Below are 21,931 nucleotides of genomic sequence, written 5' to 3' on the forward strand. Positions count from 1 at the left end.
TTTGTGGGTGAATGAACACCGAAAGAACAATCCAAGCTTATTCGTCCTCTTTCTATTGTGATGGAACCAAAACACCTAAGCTTGATTTTGGTTGATAAGAAACATTTCACTCTGCGATTTTTGGGTGAATGTGCATTCTAACCACAAAAACACCAATTTTGAAATAAGCCCAATCAAAGCTTACTCGTCTTTCTACGCATATGAAAGCGAAAAGACGGTGTTGTGTTATTTTGCTATAATTACACAATCTTTGCGATTTCTGGATCAATGTGCATTAACACCAAAGAACACGACTTGAAATAAGCAAAATTCAAGATTCTTCTTTCTATGTAGCTGGAACCCAAAAAAACTTTTTTTGCTTTGTTTAGGCTTGCTAAACTTTGCTTTGCTATTTGTGGGTGAATGAACACCGAAAGAACAATCCAAGCTTATTAGTCCTCTTTCTATTGTGATGGAACCAAAACACCTAAGCTTGATTTTGGCCGATAAGAAATGTCAGGGGCTCAGGAGCAGAGGCACAGGAAAGGGAGGAAACGGAGAGCAATGGGGAGGAATCCGAAGGAAACGTAAGCGATGACAGTGGTCCGAGGTCTCTGAGTCTTTCCAGCGAATCGGAAGACTCACAGAAAGGGGCTCCCAGGGTCAGAGCAAGGGGGACACCCCAGGAAGAAGGGGCCAGAGGGGACTCAGAGAGCAGCAGCTGGAAATCGGGACCAGCTTCCCCACCAAAGAGCAGTAGGGGGGAGGAGTCCCAGGTATCGGGATCAGGCTGCTCACCGCCAGCGGGAGGAGATGAGTCAGGATTGGCCACGCCTCCATCGGAGAGCGAGGAAACGGTCGAGAGGAAGGTTGGAAGCTGGGCGCGCGCGCCAAGTTCAAATGTACAGGCGAGCGGCACAGTGGGTAGCCCGGATAGGGAGCCAGGTCCTAAAGCCCGCCGAAAGGAGGGACAGGAGTCAGGGGGGTCAGCGTCAGAAGAGTCCAGGAAGGAGGAGACACCGGGGGGCAGAAGGACCCAGAGGAGAAAGGAGCAACAGAAAAGGTGGAGTAAGGCTAGGGTCTTAAACTGGTGTACAGGGGGTGGAGACTCAGACAGGGCTTCGCCGATCTAGCGTCTAGACGTAGGGCTGCACGCTGCGGCTTGTAAATGGAAACTGAACCTCAATAAAGACTTTGGTACATTACTACCGGCTAGCGTTGGTCCTCTGTGAGCTGGGACCTGGAGGCAGCTCTGACAGTAAGCCCTGTCTCAATTTTCACCAAGAACCTCGAAAGTGAGTGGACGCAGCGAGGGGCGAAGATTGGTGCTTCGCGAGCTCACAAAAGCAAGGAAAGATGACTACCGAACAGCAAATGGCAGACCTGCAAAATGCAGTGACGCGACTCAACCAGGAGATACTCGCATCTAGGAAGAGGGAAGACGAAGCAGCTGCTGCATGCAAGGATCTCCAAGCCAGGTTGGACGTGCTTACTAAGCAGGGGCACCCCCCCCCCCAAACCGGAGGGGATTGGGTTGGGGAAGAGAGGAGCCAGCCTTGTGTCTCATTTTGATGGGAATTTGCAGCAGTACCCTAACTTCCGAGCAGACGTGATGTTTGCGCTGCAATTGCTGGATAAAGACTTTAGAGATGAGCAGGAGAGGGTGGGATTTATATTATCTCATTTGCATGGAGAAGCTAAAGCGTGGCTGCGCAATCTGTGGAGAGATAAGGATCCGGCGCTCCAAAGTGCGGATGCCTTCATTAAAGCGATGGATTCGTGTTTTTTATCAACAATAGACATTGATATCGCCAGAAAAGAGATACATGGACTGGAACAAGGGAGAGCCACTGTACGGCAGTATCATTCCCACTTTTTTGCATTGGTGAATGCGCTGGGATGGGAGAAAGATTCAGCTGCAGTCAGAGACCTTTTCTGGGAAGGGCTGAATGGAGCTGTGAAGGAGGGGAGAGACCCCAAAGCACTCAGGAAGTTGTTCAGAGGGCACTGTCGATTGGGGTGCGGCTGGAAGAGCGTCCCTGGGGCAAAGAAGAAGGGCGTTGGGGACGCACGCCAGCGAGAGCACCTCCCCTCTTTCCCAGGGATGCAGCACGTACGCAATCCACGCCTCCGCAGGGAGGGGGAGAAGAACCAATGGAGATTGGAGGCGCCAGGGCTCAGTCAGCAACCAGAGCCCTAACACCGGGAGCAGTCAAAGCGAAGCCTCCTAGAGGGAACAGGAAGTGCTACATCTGCGACAGTGCTCAGCACATGGCGAAAGAGTGTCCCCAGAGGCTCCACAAGCACACTGCAGCCTCCGCAACAGTAACAGAAGCAGCTCAGCAGAGAGCACCACAGCAGGGAAACGACGAAGTCTGGCTGGAATCAGAGGCACTGGGGCCCAGCCAGACGAGTCAGTGAAGCAGTCCCCAGAAATTTTGCAGCCCACAGACCCTCTCCCGCCCAAACCGGTGGTGCAACTCACTGCATCGCTCCAGTTACCCAATGGACTCACTATGGAAGTGCCCATTACCATTGACTCTGGTAGTAACGCAGACTTTCTAGGACTGGATTTCATTAAGCAACACAGCATAGCGCTCCTGCCAGCCACGCTGCCCCTGAAGGTTGTCACGGTGGATGGCAGGGAATTGCTGGGGGGGCAGGTGGTGAAGCAAACGCCGCCGATGGTGATGCAGATTGGCAATCACCGGGAAGTCATCAGCTTCAATGTCACCCAGCTGTCGGACACGCCTGTAGTATTGGGCATGAGTTGGCTGCACAGGCACAGCCCAGCGTTGGCATGGTACCAGCGCCAACTGACTTTCGGCTCCTCCTACTGTGCAGAACACTGCATTCTGCCTAGCCCGGAAGGGGAAGAGGATGACCCGCAGCTACAATTAGGCACGCTGCAAGCAGTGCCCCACAAGTACGCAGCGTTTTTGGAGGTTTTCTGCGAGAAGGAAGCGGACAAGCTACCTCCCCACAGGTCCTATGACTGCAAGATTGACCTCCTGCCGGGGGCGACGCTGCCGACCGGGAAACTGTATTCCATGTCTGAAGACGAACTGCAGGAACTCAGGGAGTTCATAGATCACAACTTGAAGCGCGGTTTCATCCGGGAGTCCAAGGCAGTGGGGGGCAGTCCCGTATTCTTCGTGAAGAAAAAAGACACGCCCCAAAAAAGGCTTGTAGTTGATTATAGAATTTTGAACTCGAAAACCAAGCCCACGGCCTTCCCTATGCCCAAAATTGACGACCTGCTCGCGACGGTGAGAAAAGGACGCATTTTCACCAAGTTGGATCTGCGAGGGGCGTACAACCTAATTCGAATACGGGAGGGCGACGAGTGGAAGACGGCCATGTTCATGCCCCTGGGCACCTATGAATACAGAGTTATGCCATTTGGATTACAAAATGGCTCCCACTGTTTTCAAGCCTTCATGCATCACGTGTTAGCGGGACTCCTCTACAAAAAGTGCGTCTGCTTCCTGGACGACATCCTGATATTCTCAGACTCGCAGGAGGCGCACGAGAGGGACATCAAGGAAGTTCTGCAGAGATTGCAGGAGCACAGACTGTACGCCAAGCTGGAGAAGTGCCAGTTTGACATGACGGAGGAGGATTTCCTGGCCTACAAATTATCCGACAAAGGGCTCGCCATGGACAGCGCCAAGGTTCGTTCAGTGTTGGACTGGAAGAGCCCGCGCAATCGGAAGGAGGTCCAGCGGTTTGTCGGCTTTGCAAACTTTTATCGCAAGTTCATCAAACGGTTCGCTATGCAGACGGAGGCCATCACCGACACGCTCAGCTCCAAGAAGAAGAAGTTCATCTGGACGGAGCAGGCGGAGCAGTCCTTTCAGAAGCTCAAGCGTCTCTTTGCGTCCGAAGAGCAGCTGCTGCATGTGAATCCCAGCAGACCGATGAGGGTTGAAACGGACGCCTCAGACAGGGCCGTGGGAGCAGTCCTATTGCAGCAAGACCCGCATGGGGACTGGAGGCCGTGCGCCTTCTACTCCAGGAAGCTCAGCAAGTCGGAGCAGAACTACACCATCTGGGACAGGGAGTTGCTGGCCATTTATGCAGCATTCAAGGCGTGGCGGCACTTCCTTATCGGAGCCAAACACACAGTGCAAGTCCGCACTGACCACAAGAACCTGGAGTACTGGCGCACGGCAAGGTTCCTGAACCAGAGGCACATACGCTGGGCGGAGTTCTTTGCGGATTTCGACTTCAAGATAGAGTACATCCCAGGCGACAACAACGTCATGGCGGATGCACTGTCCAGGAAGCCGCAATACCTCGAGGAGGCGGCTCCGGCGGCGGCAAAGCACATTTTCGCACCGAAAGCGTGGGCATGCGCTTCGGCAACCGTGGATCTGGATGCTGTACGTCGCGCGCTGCAGGAGGACCCCTTCGCACAAGCCAAGATGGAGGAGGTGCACAGTGGCAAGGCGAAGGACGACGAGTTCCAGATACACGACGGATTGCTCATCCGCAAAGGAGAAGACTGCAGAATTGCTAGCCAGAGACTTTTGGTGGCCCAAGATGCGGGGGGAAGTCGCGGATTACGTCTCGAGGTGCGACACCTGCCAAAGGGCCAAGCCAGTGCACAAACCGCCGGCGGGACTGCTGGAACCGCTGCAGACTCCGCTCGAACCGTGGGAGAGGGTGGCACTGGACTTTGTCACGGATCTACCCAGCTCGCGGGGCAAGACAGCAGTTCTAGTGGTGGTGGACATGTTCACCAAAATGGCCCATTTCATTCCCTGCGTGAAGGTGGCCACAGCGGAACAGACCGCCAAGCTGTTCATAGACCACGTGTTCAAGGTTCACGGTCTACCACAGTCTATCCTGTCCGACCGAGGGCTACAGTTCATCTCAAACTTCTGGCAGAAGCTGATGGGCATCCTGAACGTCAAGATCAACCTAGCGTCGGCGAGACACCCACAGACCAACGGACAAGCGGAGCGGGTCAACGCCATCATGCAGCAGTACCTAAGATGCTACGCGAACCAGCAGCCTGCGACATGGGTGGACTACCTGCCGCTCGCCGAGTTCGCCTACAACAACACGAAGCACGTGTCCACGGGGGTGACACCGTTCTTCGCCAACAATGGGAGACATCCCAGAACCTTCCCGGGATTAGAGAGAGTGGGGGAGGGGGAGCCACAGGCAGCGGACGCCTTCGCGTCAGAGTTGCAGGAGGTCCACAAACAGCTCCGAAGGCACTTAGAACTAGCAAAGCACGCATACAAACTGCAGGCTGACAAACACAGAAGGGCCGGGGAAAACATACAGGTGGGAGACTGGGTTTGGTTAGCAGCCCAGGCAGTGCCGGCCAGATCGTTAGCGAAGAAGAAGCTCAGACATAAGCAGCTAGGGCCTTACCAAGTCGAGGCACAGGTCAATCCAGTGGCCTTCCGGTTGACACTTCCGGAGGGATCCAGAATGCACCCGGTCGACTTCCGGGATAGCGCGATCCGGTAATGGCGGATTCCCTCCGAGCTCCGGAGGGAATCGGCTCTGCTGAGGACGGGTCTTGCCGTGCCGGCGACACGGGGACCCTTAAAAACCGCAGGCGCTGAAGCCTGCGGACTTGGTGACTCGGTGGGCACCTTAAACGCCCTCCCCGACCCGTGAAGAGCCTTTTTAAAGGCTGCGGAGTGGACTGGGGTGCGGCGCGGTGCTGAGAGTCCATCGCTACCTCGGCGGAGCGAAGCCGCGAGCCATGGCCGGAGAGCGCTGTCTTCCTTCCTGAAATTTGGACTGAAACAAAGAACCCGTGAGTAAAATGAAAATTCGATATTAAAATTTTACCTTTGATTGGAGTACGACCGGGGGATGTGCTAAAAGGAAGTCCACACTCCCCCCCCCCACAAAAAGATTCAAGCAAGGAGAGGAGCACTAAGGTGGAAAGACTTTTGTGCTTAGAAAGACAACTTGCACGAATTGGATTAAAAAGTTACTGTGCTGGAGAGGAGAGAGGAATTTTAGAAGCTTTTGTGTAATCCCCCCCCCCATTCTGGACCCGGGAGGGTCCTGCGTGTGAGCCTGAGGAAAAAGAGAAAGAAAGTTTGACAGCTGTCAAAAGAGCTGTCAAACGGGCGACTAAAGGCTGGAACTGTGATATTTAGAAATTTCTTTTTGGATTAAGGGTGACATATTGTATCTGAACTGATTGGAAACAAAGTATTTGTGAACAACAAAGTAACGAATTGTTGGAAAAGAACTATTGGACTGGCAATCCCCCTGGAGGGAACAAAAGACACTGCAATGGCTGCAGAAGGAAAATTACTGGCAGAGATAGAAAGGATGTTCTTTCTCGTGGGAATTTTACAAGAGCAGACTGCAGATATGAACAAACAACTTGTGACCTTGAATTTGAAATTGAGCAACTCTGCTGACGACACAAAGTTGGAAAAAAACCCGGCAGCCGGAACAGAAGAGACAGTTTTGGAAATGGGGGGAAAAGAGGAAGAAGAAGGAGAGGATGTTCAGATGGAAAGTACCAACCAAAAGCCTGCAGCTTTAGAAAACAAAGGATTTGAAGAACAGGACCAGTGGACCGTAAATCTGCAAAAGGAGAGAAGGACAAAGGAAGAAGCCCCTGGAATATCTGAAATACCGGAATATAAAAGAACAAATAAACATGATTGGGACTTCTTCCTCAAGTTTGAGTATGGGAGACTGGCAGACCCTTGGCAGCAATTGCTATTGACTGATTCGGTGGAAGGAAAGAACAAGTATGACTGGGACCCTTTCTTTAAGTTTGAGCATGGGAGACTGGCAGATCCTTGGCAGCAACTGCTATTGACTTTGGTGGAAGGAAAGAAGAGGGAGCTTGGGACACAACTCCTTCGAGAACTGAAGGCCAATAAGCAACAAAACAGACGGAGAGAGACTAACTGGGGCTTGAGAGCCTCGGATGTGAGAAATCCGGGCTGAAACTGTTCTTTTAGAATAGTGATTTGGGAAGGGACAGAAACCGGGCCAGGGAGGGAGGGGGAGAGTAGAATAGTAAAAATTTGTGATTTATGATTTTTATGTTTTGTTTAATATAAAAAGGGAGGATTTCATGGGAGAGAAGGCAGGTCGACCTTAGAGAAAGGAGCTAATGTGTAAAAACTGGATAAGTAAATTTGAGTCTAATAAGAGATGTTAAATATTAAGAACAGAGGATAACAATATAATAGAGAGAAGAGGAAATAACTTGCTGAATTAACTATTGAAATTGGAATGTGGGAAGGAGAGATGTGGGGAAGTCAAGGAAAGAGGGTAATGAAAATTATATATGTTTTGTTTTGTGTTTTGTGTGTGTGTGTGTGTTTGTCTACAAAAAATGTGAAAACTCAATAAAAAATTTATAAAAAAAAAAAACCAGAATGCACCCGGTCTTTCATAGATCAGTGCTCACGCCCTACAAGGCACCCCACAGATTTCAGGAGCCAAGGAAGGCACCAGACCCGCTCAGGGAAACGCCCAGAGAAAGGGGGGAGCCAAGGGGGGAGCCCATCAACGAGGTCACAGAGATTTTAGACTCGAGGTGGGGGGAAGAGGGGGTTGAGTATCTCCTTGCCAGGGAAGGTACCCCGGCAAGCGCCAACAGCTGGGTGCCGTACTATGAGGTGGAGGAGCACTACCTCAAGGACGAGTTCCACGCACTCTTCCCACACAGACCTATGCCAGCAGATTATTTCGACGGATGTCAGGGGTTCAGGGAGAGAAGAGCAGATGAGGGAGGAGACAGAGAGCGAGGGGGAAGAATCCCAGAGCGACGAGGAAGAGGATGACAATGACCAAAGGTCGTCCATGAGTCTGTCCAGTGAGTCGGAGGATTCCCAAAAGGAAGCCCCCCTGGTCAGGCCAAGGGGAGCCAAAGGGGGAAGCAGTCAGGAGCAGGGGAGCGAAGGGAGAACCCCCAGTGGGAGTTGGAGATCGGGGCCGGCTTCTCCGCCGGAACGGAGTGAAGGGGGTGGAGTTACCAGTGTGTCAGAGGGAGCAGAACAGGAAGCAGAGAGGGGAAGGAGATCGGGGCAAGACGTCCTGCTGGAAGGGGCGGAGAGTAGTACCGGGAGCAGTGTAGCGGTCGAGAGGAAGGTCAGAAGCAACGTACGCGCGCCAAGTTCAAATGTGGAGGCGCGCGGAAGTGAGGGAAGCCCTGGGGAGGAGCCTGGTCCCAAAGTGCGAAGGAGGGGGGAACAGGCGTCAGAGGATTCAGCCTCTGGGGAGTCCCGGCGGGAGGGAGCCCAGGGGGGCAGAAAGACCCTGCGGAAAAGGAAGGAGAGGAAGAGGTGGTCCAGCACAAGCCTCTTAAACTGGTGCAGGGGCGGTACTGATTCAGAGGGGACTTCAGCGGTCTAAGCGTAACAGACGTAGAGCCACGGAGCTCGGATGTAAAGCCAACAATGTTCATCAATAAAGACTTTTGTATATAAACTGGATTGGACTTGTTTCTCTCGTGAGCTGGGACCTCGGGTGGCTCTGACAGTAAGTACCCTCCCAAAGAACGCAATTTTTTTTTTTGCAAAGCTCACCAACGGTAGCAGCCATGAGTGCGGAGGAACAGCTGACGGCGCTGGGGAACCAGGTTACCGAACTCACCGCTGCAGTCATTGCATCTCAAAAGAAGGATGACGAACTGGAGAAGCGCTGCCAGGACCTGCAAACAAGGTGGGAGCGTGCAAGCAGGGAAGGGTTCCCAGGGTCCAGATCGGAGGGAATTGGACTTGGAAGGCGGGGGGGCAGTCTAGTCACCCACTTCGATGGGAACCTGAAGCACTACCCTAGTTTCAGAGCAGACGTCTTGTATGCACTGCATTTGCTTCGCAATGACTTTAAAGATGAAGAAGAGAAGGTGGGATTTATTGTGTCACATTTGCATGGGGAAGCTAGAGCGTGGCTGCGCAATTTGTGGCGCGAAGATGGCCCTGCCCGCCGCGATTCTGATGAATTTATTAAAGCGATGGATGCTTGTTTCCAGTCAACTGTGGATCTTGATATTGCGCGCAGGGAGATGCATGGACTGCGGCAAGGCAAAGCCACAGTACGTCAGTATCATTCCAGATTCTTCGCATTATTGACTGTGTTAGGCTGGGGAAAGGACTGCAAATCAGTGAGAGATTTGTTCTGGGAAGGTCTCAGCGGCCCCATAAAAGATGAGCTTGCCAGGGGAGACAGACCCCAGACCCTAGAAGACGTGGTGCAGAGGGCTCTTGCGATAGGAGTAAGACACGAGGGACGCCCTTGGCACGATGGGGAAGGACACCAGGCGCGTGCACCAGCAAGGACACCCCCTTTTATCCCCAGGGACTTCGGCCAGGCACATCCCTCGCCTTTGGGGAGGCAGGGAGAAGAGCCGATGGAAATTGGTGGTGCTAGGGCTCAGACACCAGCCAGAGCCCCGGTTTCCGGTGCAGTAAAGGCAAAGCCTCCTAGAGGGACCAGGAAATGTTACATCTGTGACAGTGCACAGCATATGGCGAAAGAGTGCCCCCAGAGGCTCCAGAAACACACTGCAGCTTTAGCAACAGTGGCAGCAGAAGTGATGCAAGGAGAGCAACCTCAGGGAAACGACAGTGCCTGGCTGGAAGCAGAGCTGCTGGGGCTCAGCCAGGCGGATCTGTAGAGCAGTCCCCAGCGCTTTTGCAATGCACAGACCCTTTACCACCCAAGCCAGCGGTGCAGCTCACTGCAACACTTCAGTTGCCGAATGGAACCACCCTGGAAGTTCCCATCACGATCGATTCTGGGAGTAACGCGGATTTTGTGGGGATGCAATTTGTCAAGCAGCATCGCATAGCGCTTCTGCCCGCAACAACGCCTCTGAACGTAGTTACGGTGGATGGCAGGAAATTGCTAGGAGGGCAAGTTGTGCAACAGACGCCTCCCATGGTGATGCGGATTGGAAATCATCGAGAAGTCATTAGCTTCAATGTCACCCACCTGTCAGACACGCCTATAGTATTAGGCATGAGTTGGCTGGAGAGGCACAGTCCTGCTGTAGCGTGGTACCAACGGCAGATCACCTTCTGCTCATCGTATTGTGCTCAACATTGCATCCAGCCCAGCCAGGAGGAGGGGGCTGAGCAGCAGCTGCAACTTGGCATGGTGCAGGCAGTACCTCGCAAGTATGAAGGATTCTTGGAGGTTTTCTGCGAGAAGGAAGCTGACCAGTTGCCACCCCACAGGCCTTACGACTGTGCGATCGACCTGTTGCCGGGGGCGCAACTACCGACTGCAAAGCTGTATTCCATGTCTGAAGACGAGATGCAAAAACTCAGAGAGTTCATAGAGCATAATTTGAAGCGCGGATTCATCCGGGAATCCAAAGCAGTGGGGGGCAGTCCTGTGTTTTTTCTGAAGAAGATGGACACACCCCAGAAAAGGCTCATTGTGGACTATAGGGCCATAAACAGAATGACTAAGCCCAAGGCCTTTCCCATGCCCAAGATTGACGACCTCCTAGTGACCGTGAGGAAGGGGAAGATCTTCACCAAGTTGGATCTGCGTGGAGCGTACAACCTCATACGTATCCGGGAGGGCGATGAGTGGAAGACTGCCATGTTCACGCCTCTGGGCACGTATGAATACAGAGTTATGCCGTTTGGTCTCCAAAATGGATCTCACGTCTTCCAAGCCTTTATGCATCACGTGCTGGCGGGACTCCTCTACAAGAAGTGTGTGTGTTTTCTCGACGACATCCTGATCTTCTCGGAATCGCCGGAAGCTTGTGAGAGAGACGTAAAGGAGGTCCTGCAGAGACTACGGGAACACAGGCTCTACGCCAAGTTGGAGAAGTGCCAGTTTGATGTGACGGAGGTGGATTTCCTCGGCTACAAGCTGTCCGACGAGGGGCTGGCCATGGACAGCGTCAAGGTCCAAGCGGTGTTGGACTGGAAGAGCCCACGCAATCGGAAGGAGGTCCAGAGATTCGTCGGGTTCGCCAATTTCTACCGCAAGTTCATCAGAGGTTTCGCAAAGGAGACGGCAGCAATCACGGACACTCTCAGTTCCAAGAAGAAGAAGTTCGCTTGGACGGAACAGGCGGAGCGCTCTTTCCGGAAGCTTAAAAGCCTCTTCGCCTCCGAGGAGCAGCTGCTGCACGTAAATCCCGGCAGGCCCATGCGAGTCGAAACTGACGCGTCAGACAGAGCGGTTGGAGCCATCCTTCTGCAAGAAAATCCGCAAGGGAATTGGAGACCCGGTGCCTTTTACTCCAGGAAGCTCAGCAAGACGGAGCAAAACTACACTATATGGGACAGGGAGCTGTTGGCCATTCACGCAGCTTTCAAAGCGTGGCGACACTTCCTCATAGGAGCCAAGCACACCGTGCAGGTCCGCACGGACCACAAGAACTTGGAGTATTGGCGCACGGCGAAGCTCCAGAGCCAAAGGCACATGCGCTGGGCGGAATTCTTCGCGGATTTCGACTTCAGGATAGAATACATCCCGGGGGATTCCAACGTGATAGCCGATGCGCTCTCCAGGAAACCGCAATATCTCGAGGAAGCGGCACCAGTAGCAGCCAAGCACATTTTCGCACCGCAGGCGTGGGCGTGCGCTGCCATCGCAGTCGACCTGGACGCGGTGCGACGCGCATTGCAAATGGATCAGTTTGCACAATCCAAGATGGAGGAGCTGCGCAGGGGTTCACAGAGAGACGATGAGTTCCAGTTACGCGACGGGCTGTTAACTCGCAAAGGTGCCCTCTACGTACCAAGCGACGAGCTCCGCGCAAGGGTTCTGCAGCAGTTGCACGACGCCCCCAGTGCGGGCCACTTCAGCAAGGAGAAGACAATGGAGCTGGTGGCCAGGGACTTTTGGTGGCCCCAGATGCGGGGAGAGGTAGCGGATTACGTCGCCAGGTGTGACACCTGTCAGAGGTCCAAGACAGTACACCAGAAGCCAGCGGGACTACTGGAACCGCTGGAGACGCCACAGGAACCGTGGGAGAGGGTAGCACTGGACTTTGTTACTGACCTGCCCAGCTCCAGAGGCAAGACGGCGGTACTGGTGGTTGTGGACCTGTTCACCAAGATGGCGCACTTCATTCCTTGCGCGAAGGTGGCGACAGCGGAACAGACCGCCAAACTCTTCATCGACCACGTGTTCAGAGTGCATGGGCTGCCGCAGTCCATCCTGTCCGACAGGGGGCGCCAGTTTGTTTCCAATTTTTGGCAGAAGCTTCTAGGTATCCTGCACGTCAAGATCAACCTAGCGTCGGCGAGACATCCACAGACCAACGGCCAAGCAGAGAGGGTCAACGCGATCATGCAGCAGTACCTGAGATGTTACGCCAATCAGCGACCCGCAGCGTGGGTGGACTACCTGCCGATGGCTGAGTTTGCCTACAACAACACGAAGCACGCGTCGACGGGGGTGACGCCGTTCTTCGCAAACAATGGCCGTCATCCCAGAACCTTCCCGGGGTTCGTAGCAACAGGAGAGGGGGTGCCGCAAGAGGCCGACCAGTTCGCAGCAGAACTGCAAGAGGTGCACGAGGAGCTGCGGAGACATTTGGAGCTAGCCAAACAAGCCTATAAGGTTCAGGCGGACAAACACAGAAGGGCGGGAGAAGACATCCAGGTGGGGGACTGGGTATGGTAAGCGGCCCAAGCGATGCCAGCCAAGTCGTTAGCTAAGAAGAAGCTAGGACACAGGCAGCTAGGGCCATACCAAGTTGAGGCTAGGATCAATCCTGTAGCGTTTCGACTGGCCCTCCCCGAAGGATCCAGACTGCACCCGGTCTTTCACCTGCACCCGACAGGCGAGAGGGGGGAAGGGGGGGCTTCGAGGGGGGATGGATGTCAGGGGTTCAGGGAGAGAAGAGCAGATGAGGGAGGAGACAGAGAGCGAGGGGGAAGAATCCCAGAGCGACGAGGAAGAGGATGACAATGACCAAAGGTCGTCCATGAGTCTGTCCAGTGAGTCGGAGGATTCCCAAAAGGAAGCCCCCCTGGTCAGGCCAAGGGGAGCCAAAGGGGGAAGCAGTCAGGAGCAGGGGAGCGAAGGGAAAACCCCCAGTGGGAGTTGGAGATCGGGGCCGGCTTCTCCGCCAGAACGGAGTGAAGGGGGTGGAGTTACCAGTGTGTCAGAGGGAGCAGAACAGGAAGCAGAGAGGGGAAGGAGATCGGGGCAAGACGTCCTGCCGGAAGGGGCGGAGAGTAGTACCGGGAGCAGTGTAGCGGTCGAGAGGAAGGTCAGAAGCAACGTACGCGCGCCAAGTTCAAATGTGGAGGCGCGCGGAAGTGAGGGAAGCCCTGGGGAGGAGCCTGGTCCCAAAGCGCGAAGGAGGGGGGAACAGGCGTCAGAGGATTCAGCCTCTGGGGAGTCCCGGCGGGAGGGAGCCCAGGGGGGCAGAAAGACCCTGCGGAAAAGGAAGGAGAGGAAGAGGTGGTCCAGCACAAGCCTCTTAAACTGGTGCAGGGGCGGTACTGATTCAGAGGGGACTTCAGCGGTCTAAGCGTAACAGACGTAGAGCCACGGAGCTCGGATGTAAAGCCAACAATGTTCATCAATAAAGACTTTTGTATATAAACTGGATTGGACTTGTTTCTCTCGTGAGCTGGGACCTCGGGTGGCTCTGACAGTAAGTACCCTCCCAAAGAACGCAATTTTTTTTTTTGCAAAGCTCACCAACGGTAGCAGCCATGAGTGCGGAGGAACAGCTGACGGCGCTGGGGAACCAGGTTACCGAACTCACCGCTGCAGTCATTGCATCTCAAAAGAAGGATGACGAACTGGAGAAGCGCTGCCAGGACCTGCAAACAAGGTGGGAGCGTGCAAGCAGGGAAGGGTTCCCAGGGTCCAGATCGGAGGGAATTGGACTTGGAAGGCGGGGGGGCAGTCTAGTCACCCACTTCGATGGGAACCTGAAGCACTACCCTAGTTTCAGAGCAGACGTCTTGTATGCACTGCATTTGCTTCGCAATGACTTTAAAGATGAAGAAGAGAAGGTGGGATTTATTGTGTCACATTTGCATGGGGAAGCTAGAGCGTGGCTGCGCAATTTGTGGCGCGAAGATGGCCCTGCCCGCCGCGATTCTGATGAATTTATTAAAGCGATGGATGCTTGTTTCCAGTCAACTGTGGATCTTGATATTGCGCGCAGGGAGATGCATGGACTGCGGCAAGGCAAAGCCACAGTACGTCAGTATCATTCCAGATTCTTCGCATTATTGACTGTGTTAGGCTGGGGAAAGGACTGCAAATCAGTGAGAGATTTGTTCTGGGAAGGTCTCAGCGGCCCCATAAAAGATGAGCTTGCCAGGGGAGACAGACCCCAGACCCTAGAAGACGTGGTGCAGAGGGCTCTTGCGATAGGAGTAAGACACGAGGGACGCCCTTGGCACGATGGGGAAGGACACCAGGCGCGTGCACCAGCAAGGACACCCCCTTTTATCCCCAGGGACTTCGGCCAGGCACATCCCTCGCCTTTGGGGAGGCAGGGAGAAGAGCCGATGGAAATTGGTGGTGCTAGGGCTCAGACACCAGCCAGAGCCCCGGTTTCCGGTGCAGTAAAGGCAAAGCCTCCTAGAGGGACCAGGAAATGTTACATCTGTGACAGTGCACAGCATATGGCGAAAGAGTGCCCCCAGAGGCTCCAGAAACACACTGCAGCTTTAGCAACAGTGGCAGCAGAAGTGATGCAAGGAGAGCAACCTCAGGGAAACGACAGTGCCTGGCTGGAAGCAGAGCTGCTGGGGCTCAGCCAGGCGGATCTGTAGAGCAGTCCCCAGCGCTTTTGCAATGCACAGACCCTTTACCACCCAAGCCAGCGGTGCAGCTCACTGCAACACTTCAGTTGCCGAATGGAACCACCCTGGAAGTTCCCATCACGATCGATTCTGGGAGTAACGCGGATTTTGTGGGGATGCAATTTGTCAAGCAGCATCGCATAGCGCTTCTGCCCGCAACAACGCCTCTGAACGTAGTTACGGTGGATGGCAGGAAATTGCTAGGAGGGCAAGTTGTGCAACAGACGCCTCCCATGGTGATGCGGATTGGAAATCATCGAGAAGTCATTAGCTTCAATGTCACCCACCTGTCAGACACGCCTATAGTATTAGGCATGAGTTGGCTGGAGAGGCACAGTCCTGCTGTAGCGTGGTACCAACGGCAGATCACCTTCTGCTCATCGTATTGTGCTCAACATTGCATCCAGCCCAGCCAGGAGGAGGGGGCTGAGCAGCAGCTGCAACTTGGCATGGTGCAGGCAGTACCTCGCAAGTATGAAGGATTCTTGGAGGTTTTCTGCGAGAAGGAAGCTGACCAGTTGCCACCCCACAGGCCTTACGACTGTGCGATCGACCTGTTGCCGGGGGCGCAACTACCGACTGCAAAGCTGTATTCCATGTCTGAAGACGAGATGCAAAAACTCAGAGAGTTCATAGAGCATAATTTGAAGCGCGGATTCATCCGGGAATCCAAAGCAGTGGGGGGCAGTCCTGTGTTTTTTCTGAAGAAGATGGACACACCCCAGAAAAGGCTCATTGTGGACTATAGGGCCATAAACAGAATGACTAAGCCCAAGGCCTTTCCCATGCCCAAGATTGACGACCTCCTAGTGACCGTGAGGAAGGGGAAGATCTTCACCAAGTTGGATCTGCGTGGAGCGTACAACCTCATACGTATCCGGGAGGGCGATGAGTGGAAGACTGCCATGTTCACGCCTCTGGGCACGTATGAATACAGAGTTATGCCGTTTGGTCTCCAAAATGGATCTCACGTCTTCCAAGCCTTTATGCATCACGTGCTGGCGGGACTCCTCTACAAGAAGTGTGTGTGTTTTCTCGACGACATCCTGATCTTCTCGGAATCGCCGGAAGCTTGTGAGAGAGACGTAAAGGAGGTCCTGCAGAGACTACGGGAACACAGGCTCTACGCCAAGTTGGAGAAGTGCCAGTTTGATGTGACGGAGGTGGATTTCCTCGGCTACAAGCTGTCCGACGAGGGGCTGGCCATGGACAGCGTCAAGGTCCAAGCGGTGTTGGACTGGAAGAGCCCACGCAATCGGAAGGAGGTCCAGAGATTCGTCGGGTTCGCCAATTTCTACCGCAAGTTCATCAGAGGTTTCGCAAAGGAGACGGCAGCAATCACGGACACTCTCAGTTCCAAGAAGAAGAAGTTCGCTTGGACGGAACAGGCGGAGCGCTCTTTCCGGAAGCTTAAAAGCCTCTTCGCCTCCGAGGAGCAGCTGCTGCACGTAAATCCCGGCAGGCCCATGCGAGTCGAAACTGACGCGTCAGACAGAGCGGTTGGAGCCATCCTTCTGCAAGAAAATCCGCAAGGGAATTGGAGACCCGGTGCCTTTTACTCCAGGAAGCTCAGCAAGACGGAGCAAAACTACACTATATGGGACAGGGAGCTGTTGGCCATTCACGCAGCTTTCAAAGCGTGGCGACACTTCCTCATAGGAGCCAAGCACACCGTGCAGGTCCGCACGGACCACAAGAACTTGGAGTATTGGCGCACGGCGAAGCTCCAGAGCCAAAGGCACATGCGCTGGGCGGAATTCTTCGCGGATTTCGACTTCAGGATAGAATACATCCCGGGGGATTCCAACGTGATAGCCGATGCGCTCTCCAGGAAACCGCAATATCTCGAGGAAGCGGCACCAGTAGCAGCCAAGCACATTTTCGCACCGCAGGCGTGGGCGTGCGCTGCCATCGCAGTCGACCTGGACGCGGTGCGACGCGCATTGCAAATGGATCAGTTTGCACAATCCAAGATGGAGGAGCTGCGCAGGGGTTCACAGAGAGACGATGAGTTCCAGTTACGCGACGGGCTGTTAACTCGCAAAGGTGCCCTCTACGTACCAAGCGACGAGCTCCGCGCAAGGGTTCTGCAGCAGTTGCACGACGCCCCCAGTGCGGGCCACTTCAGCAAGGAGAAGACAATGGAGCTGGTGGCCAGGGACTTTTGGTGGCCCCAGATGCGGGGAGAGGTAGCGGATTACGTCGCCAGGTGTGACACCTGTCAGAGGTCCAAGACAGTACACCAGAAGCCAGCGGGACTACTGGAACCGCTGGAGACGCCACAGGAACCGTGGGAGAGGGTAGCACTGGACTTTGTTACTGACCTGCCCAGCTCCAGAGGCAAGACGGCGGTACTGGTGGTTGTGGACCTGTTCACCAAGATGGCGCACTTCATTCCTTGCGCGAAGGTGGCGACAGCGGAACAGACCGCCAAACTCTTCATCGACCACGTGTTCAGAGTGCATGGGCTGCCGCAGTCCATCCTGTCCGACAGGGGGCGCCAGTTTGTTTCCAATTTTTGGCAGAAGCTTCTAGGTATCCTGCACGTCAAGATCAACCTAGCGTCGGCGAGACATCCACAGACCAACGGCCAAGCAGAGAGGGTCAACGCGATCATGCAGCAGTACCTGAGATGTTACGCCAATCAGCGACCCGCAGCGTGGGTGGACTACCTGCCGATGGCTGAGTTTGCCTACAACAACACGAAGCACGCGTCGACGGGGGTGACGCCGTTCTTCGCAAACAATGGCCGTCATCCCAGAACCTTCCCGGGGTTCGTAGCAACAGGAGAGGGGGTGCCGCAAGAGGCCGACCAGTTCGCAGCAGAACTGCAAGAGGTGCACGAGGAGCTGCGGAGACATTTGGAGCTAGCCAAACAAGCCTATAAGGTTCAGGCGGACAAACACAGAAGGGCGGGAGAAGACATCCAGGTGGGGGACTGGGTATGGTAAGCGGCCCAAGCGATGCCAGCCAAGTCGTTAGCTAAGAAGAAGCTAGGACACAGGCAGCTAGGGCCATACCAAGTTGAGGCTAGGATCAATCCTGTAGCGTTTCGACTGGCCCTCCCCGAAGGATCCAGACTGCACCCGGTCTTTCACCTGCACCCGACAGGCGAGAGGGGGGAAGGGGGGGCTTCGAGGGGGGATGGATGTCAGGGGTTCAGGGAGAGAAGAGCAGATGAGGGAGGAGACAGAGAGCGAGGGGGAAGAATCCCAGAGCGACGAGGAAGAGGATGACAATGACCAAAGGTCGTCCATGAGTCTGTCCAGTGAGTCGGAGGATTCCCAAAAGGAAGCCCCCCTGGTCAGGCCAAGGGGAGCCAAAGGGGGAAGCAGTCAGGAGCAGGGGAGCGAAGGGAAAACCCCCAGTGGGAGTTGGAGATCGGGGCCGGCTTCTCCGCCAGAACGGAGTGAAGGGGGTGGAGTTACCAGTGTGTCAGAGGGAGCAGAACAGGAAGCAGAGAGGGGAAGGAGATCGGGGCAAGACGTCCTGCCGGAAGGGGCGGAGAGTAGTACCGGGAGCAGTGTAGCGGTCGAGAGGAAGGTCAGAAGCAACGTACGCGCGCCAAGTTCAAATGTGGAGGCGCGCGGAAGTGAGGGAAGCCCTGGGGAGGAGCCTGGTCCCAAAGTGCGAAGGAGGGGGGAACAGGCGTCAGAGGATTCAGCCTCTGGGGAGTCCCGGCGGGAGGGAGCCCAGGGGGGCAGAAAGACCCTGCGGAAAAGGAAGGAGAGGAAGAGGTGGTCCAGCACAAGCCTCTTAAACTGGTGCAGGGGCGGTACTGATTCAGAGGGGACTTCAGCGGTCTAAGCGTAACAGACGTAGAGCCACGGAGCTCGGATGTAAAGCCAACAATGTTCTTCAATAAAGACTTTTGTATATAAACTGGATTGGACTTGGGTCTCTCGTGAGCTGGGACCTCGGGTGGCTCTGACAACGAATATCTTTTCACACCCACACTTTCAGCCAGCACGTTCCAGGGGTTCTCCTCGGACGAGGAACCGGCAATTGACACACGTTCCCCGGAGGGATCGCCCTCGGGGTTTGCCTCAGACCGCTCTTATTGGTGGGACGATCGACCGGAGGAGCAGTGGCGCAGGAAGTGGTTGGAGGGTCCCGGGCAGGCAACATCCCCCGAGGAGACCGGGGGAGAGACGGACATGGACGCGTTGGGAGAGGACCTTGGGTTCGAGCACGGAGGCAAAGAGATGGAAGCAGAGGAGATCGATGTCGACGAGAACATGGAGGACGATCTGGACTTATCCAGCTGGATGCACGCCACGGGAGACGAACTGTATCCGGCACTCACCCCCACAACGACGGAGCACCCAGTACCCACACCTGAAGGAGGGGAGGGGGGAAGGGGGGGGCTTCGAGGGGGGATGGATGTCAGGGGCTCAGGAGCAGAGGCACAGGAAAGGGAGGAAACGGAGAGCGAGGGGGAGGAATCCGAAGGAAACGTAAGCGATGACAGTGGTCCGAGGTCTCTGAGTCTTTCCAGCGAATCGGAAGACTCACAGAAAGGGGCTCCCAGGGTCAGAGCAAGGGGGACACCCCAGGAAGAAGGGGCCAGAAGGGATTCAGAGAGCAGCAGCTGGAAATCGGGACCAGCTTCCCCACCAAAGAGCAGTAGGGGGGAGGAGTCCCAGGTATCGGGATCAGGCTGCTCACCGCCAGCGGGAGGAGATGAGTCAGGATTGGCCACGCCTCCATCGGAGAGCGAGGAAACGGTCGAGAGGAAAGTTGGAAGCTGGGCGCGCGCGCCAGTTCAAATGTACAGGCGAGCGGCACAGTGGGTAGCCCGGATAGGGAGCCAGGTCCTAAAGCCTGCCGAAAGGAGGCACATGAGTCAGGGGGGTCAGCGTCAGAAGAGTCCAGGAAGGAGGAGACACCGGGGGGCAGAAGGACCCAGAGGAGAAAGGAGCAACGGAAAAGGTGGAGTAAGGCTAGGGTCTTAAACTGGTGTACAGGGGGTGGAGACTCAGACAGGGCTTCGCCGATCTAGCGTCTAGACGTACGGCTGCACGCTGTGGCTTGTAAATGGAAACTGAACCTCAATAAAAACTTTGGTACATTACTACCGGCTAGCGTTGGTCCTCTGGGAGCTGGGACCTGGAGGCAGCTCTGACAAGAAACATTTCACTCTGCGATTTTTTGGGTGAATGTGCATTCTAACCACAAAAACACCAATTTTGAAATAAGCCCAATCAAAGCTTATTCGTTGTCTTTCTACTCATATAAAAGTGAAAAGACGGCGTTGTGTTATTTTGGTATCATTCCACACACTTTGCGAATTCGGTGTCTATGTGCATTAACACCGAAGAACACGTCATGAAATAAGTAAAATCCAAGATTCCTCTTTCTATGTAGCTGGAACCAAAAACAACCTGTTTTGTTTTGTTTAGACTTGTTAAACTTCGCTTTGCTATTTGTGGGTGAATGAACACCGAAAGAACAATCCAAGCTTCTTCGTCCTCTTTCTATTGTGATGGAACCAAACACCTAAGCTTGATTTTGGCTAAGAAACATTTCACTCTGCGATTTTGGGGTGAATGTGCATTATAACCACAAAAACACCAATTTTGATATAAGCCCAATCAAAGCTTATTCGTCGTCTTTCTACGCATATGAAAGCGAAAAGACGGTGTGGTGTTATGTTGGTATCATTACACACACTTTGCGAATTCGGTGTCAAAGTGCATTAACACCGAAGAACACGACATGAAATAAGCAAAATCCAACATTCTTCTTTCTATGTAGCTGGAACCCAAAACAACCTGTTTTGTTTTGTTTAGGCTTGTTAAACTTCGCTTTGCTATTTGTGGGTGAATGAACACCGAAAGAACAATCCAAGCTTCTTCGTCCTCTTTCTATTGTGATGGAACCAAACACCTAAGCTTGATTTTGGCTAAGAAACATTTCACTCTGCGATTTTTGGGTTAATGTGCATTCTAACCACAAAAACACCAATTTTGAAAGAAGCCCAATCAAAGCTTATTCGTCGTCTTTCTACGCATATGAAAGTGAAAAGACGGTGTGGTGTTATTTTGGTATCATTCCACACACTTTGCGAATTCGGTGTCAATGTGCATTAACACCGAAGAACACGACATGAAATAAGTAAAATCCAAGTAGCTGGAACCGAAAACAACCTGTTTTGTTCTGTTTAGGCTTGTTAAACTTCGCTTTGCTATTTGTGGGTGAATGAACACCGAAAGAACAATCCAAGCTTATTCGTCCTCTTTCTATTGTGATGGAACCAAAACACCTAAGCTTGATTTTGGCTAATAAGAAACATTTCACTCTGCGATTTTGGGGTGAACGTGCATTCTAACCACAAAAACACCAATTTTGAAAGAAGCCCAATCAAAGCTTATTCGTCGTCTTTCTACGCATATGAAAGCGAAAAGACGGTGTGGTGTTATTTTGGTATCATTACACACACTTTGCGAATTCGGTGTCTATGTGCATTAACACCGAAGAACACGTCATGAAATAAGTAAAATCCAAGATTCCTCTTTCTATGTAGCTGGAACCAAAAACAACCTGTTTTGTTTTGTTTAGACTTGTTAAACTTCGCTTTGCTATTTGTGGGTGAATGAACACCGAAAGAACAATCCAAGCTTCTTCGTCCTCTTTCTATTGTGATGGAACCAAACACCTAAGCTTGATTTTGGCTAAGAAACATTTCACTCTGCGATTTTGGGGTGAATGTGCATTATAACCACAAAAACACCAATTTTGATATAAGCCCAATCAAAGCTTATTCGTCGTCTTTCTACGCATATGAAAGCGAAAAGACGGTGTGGTGTTATGTTGGTATCATTACACACACTTTGCGAATTCGGTGTCAAAGTGCATTAACACCGAAGAACACGACATGAAATAAGCAAAATCCAACATTCTTCTTTCTATGTAGCTGGAACCCAAAACAACCTGTTTTGTTTTGTTTAGGCTTGTTAAACTTCGCTTTGCTATTTGTGGGTGAATGAACACCGAAAGAACAATCCAAGCTTCTTCGTCCTCTTTCTATTGTGATGGAACCAAACACCTAAGCTTGATTTTGGCTAAGAAACATTTCACTCTGCGATTTTTGGGTTAATGTGCATTCTAACCACAAAAACACCAATTTTGAAAGAAGCCCAATCAAAGCTTATTCGTCGTCTTTCTACGCATATGAAAGTGAAAAGACGGTGTGG

Source organism: Podarcis melisellensis, assembly GCF_964234715.1.
Source record: "Podarcis melisellensis genome assembly, chromosome: 5".
In the NCBI taxonomy this organism is placed as follows: Eukaryota; Metazoa; Chordata; class Lepidosauria; order Squamata; family Lacertidae; genus Podarcis; species Podarcis melisellensis.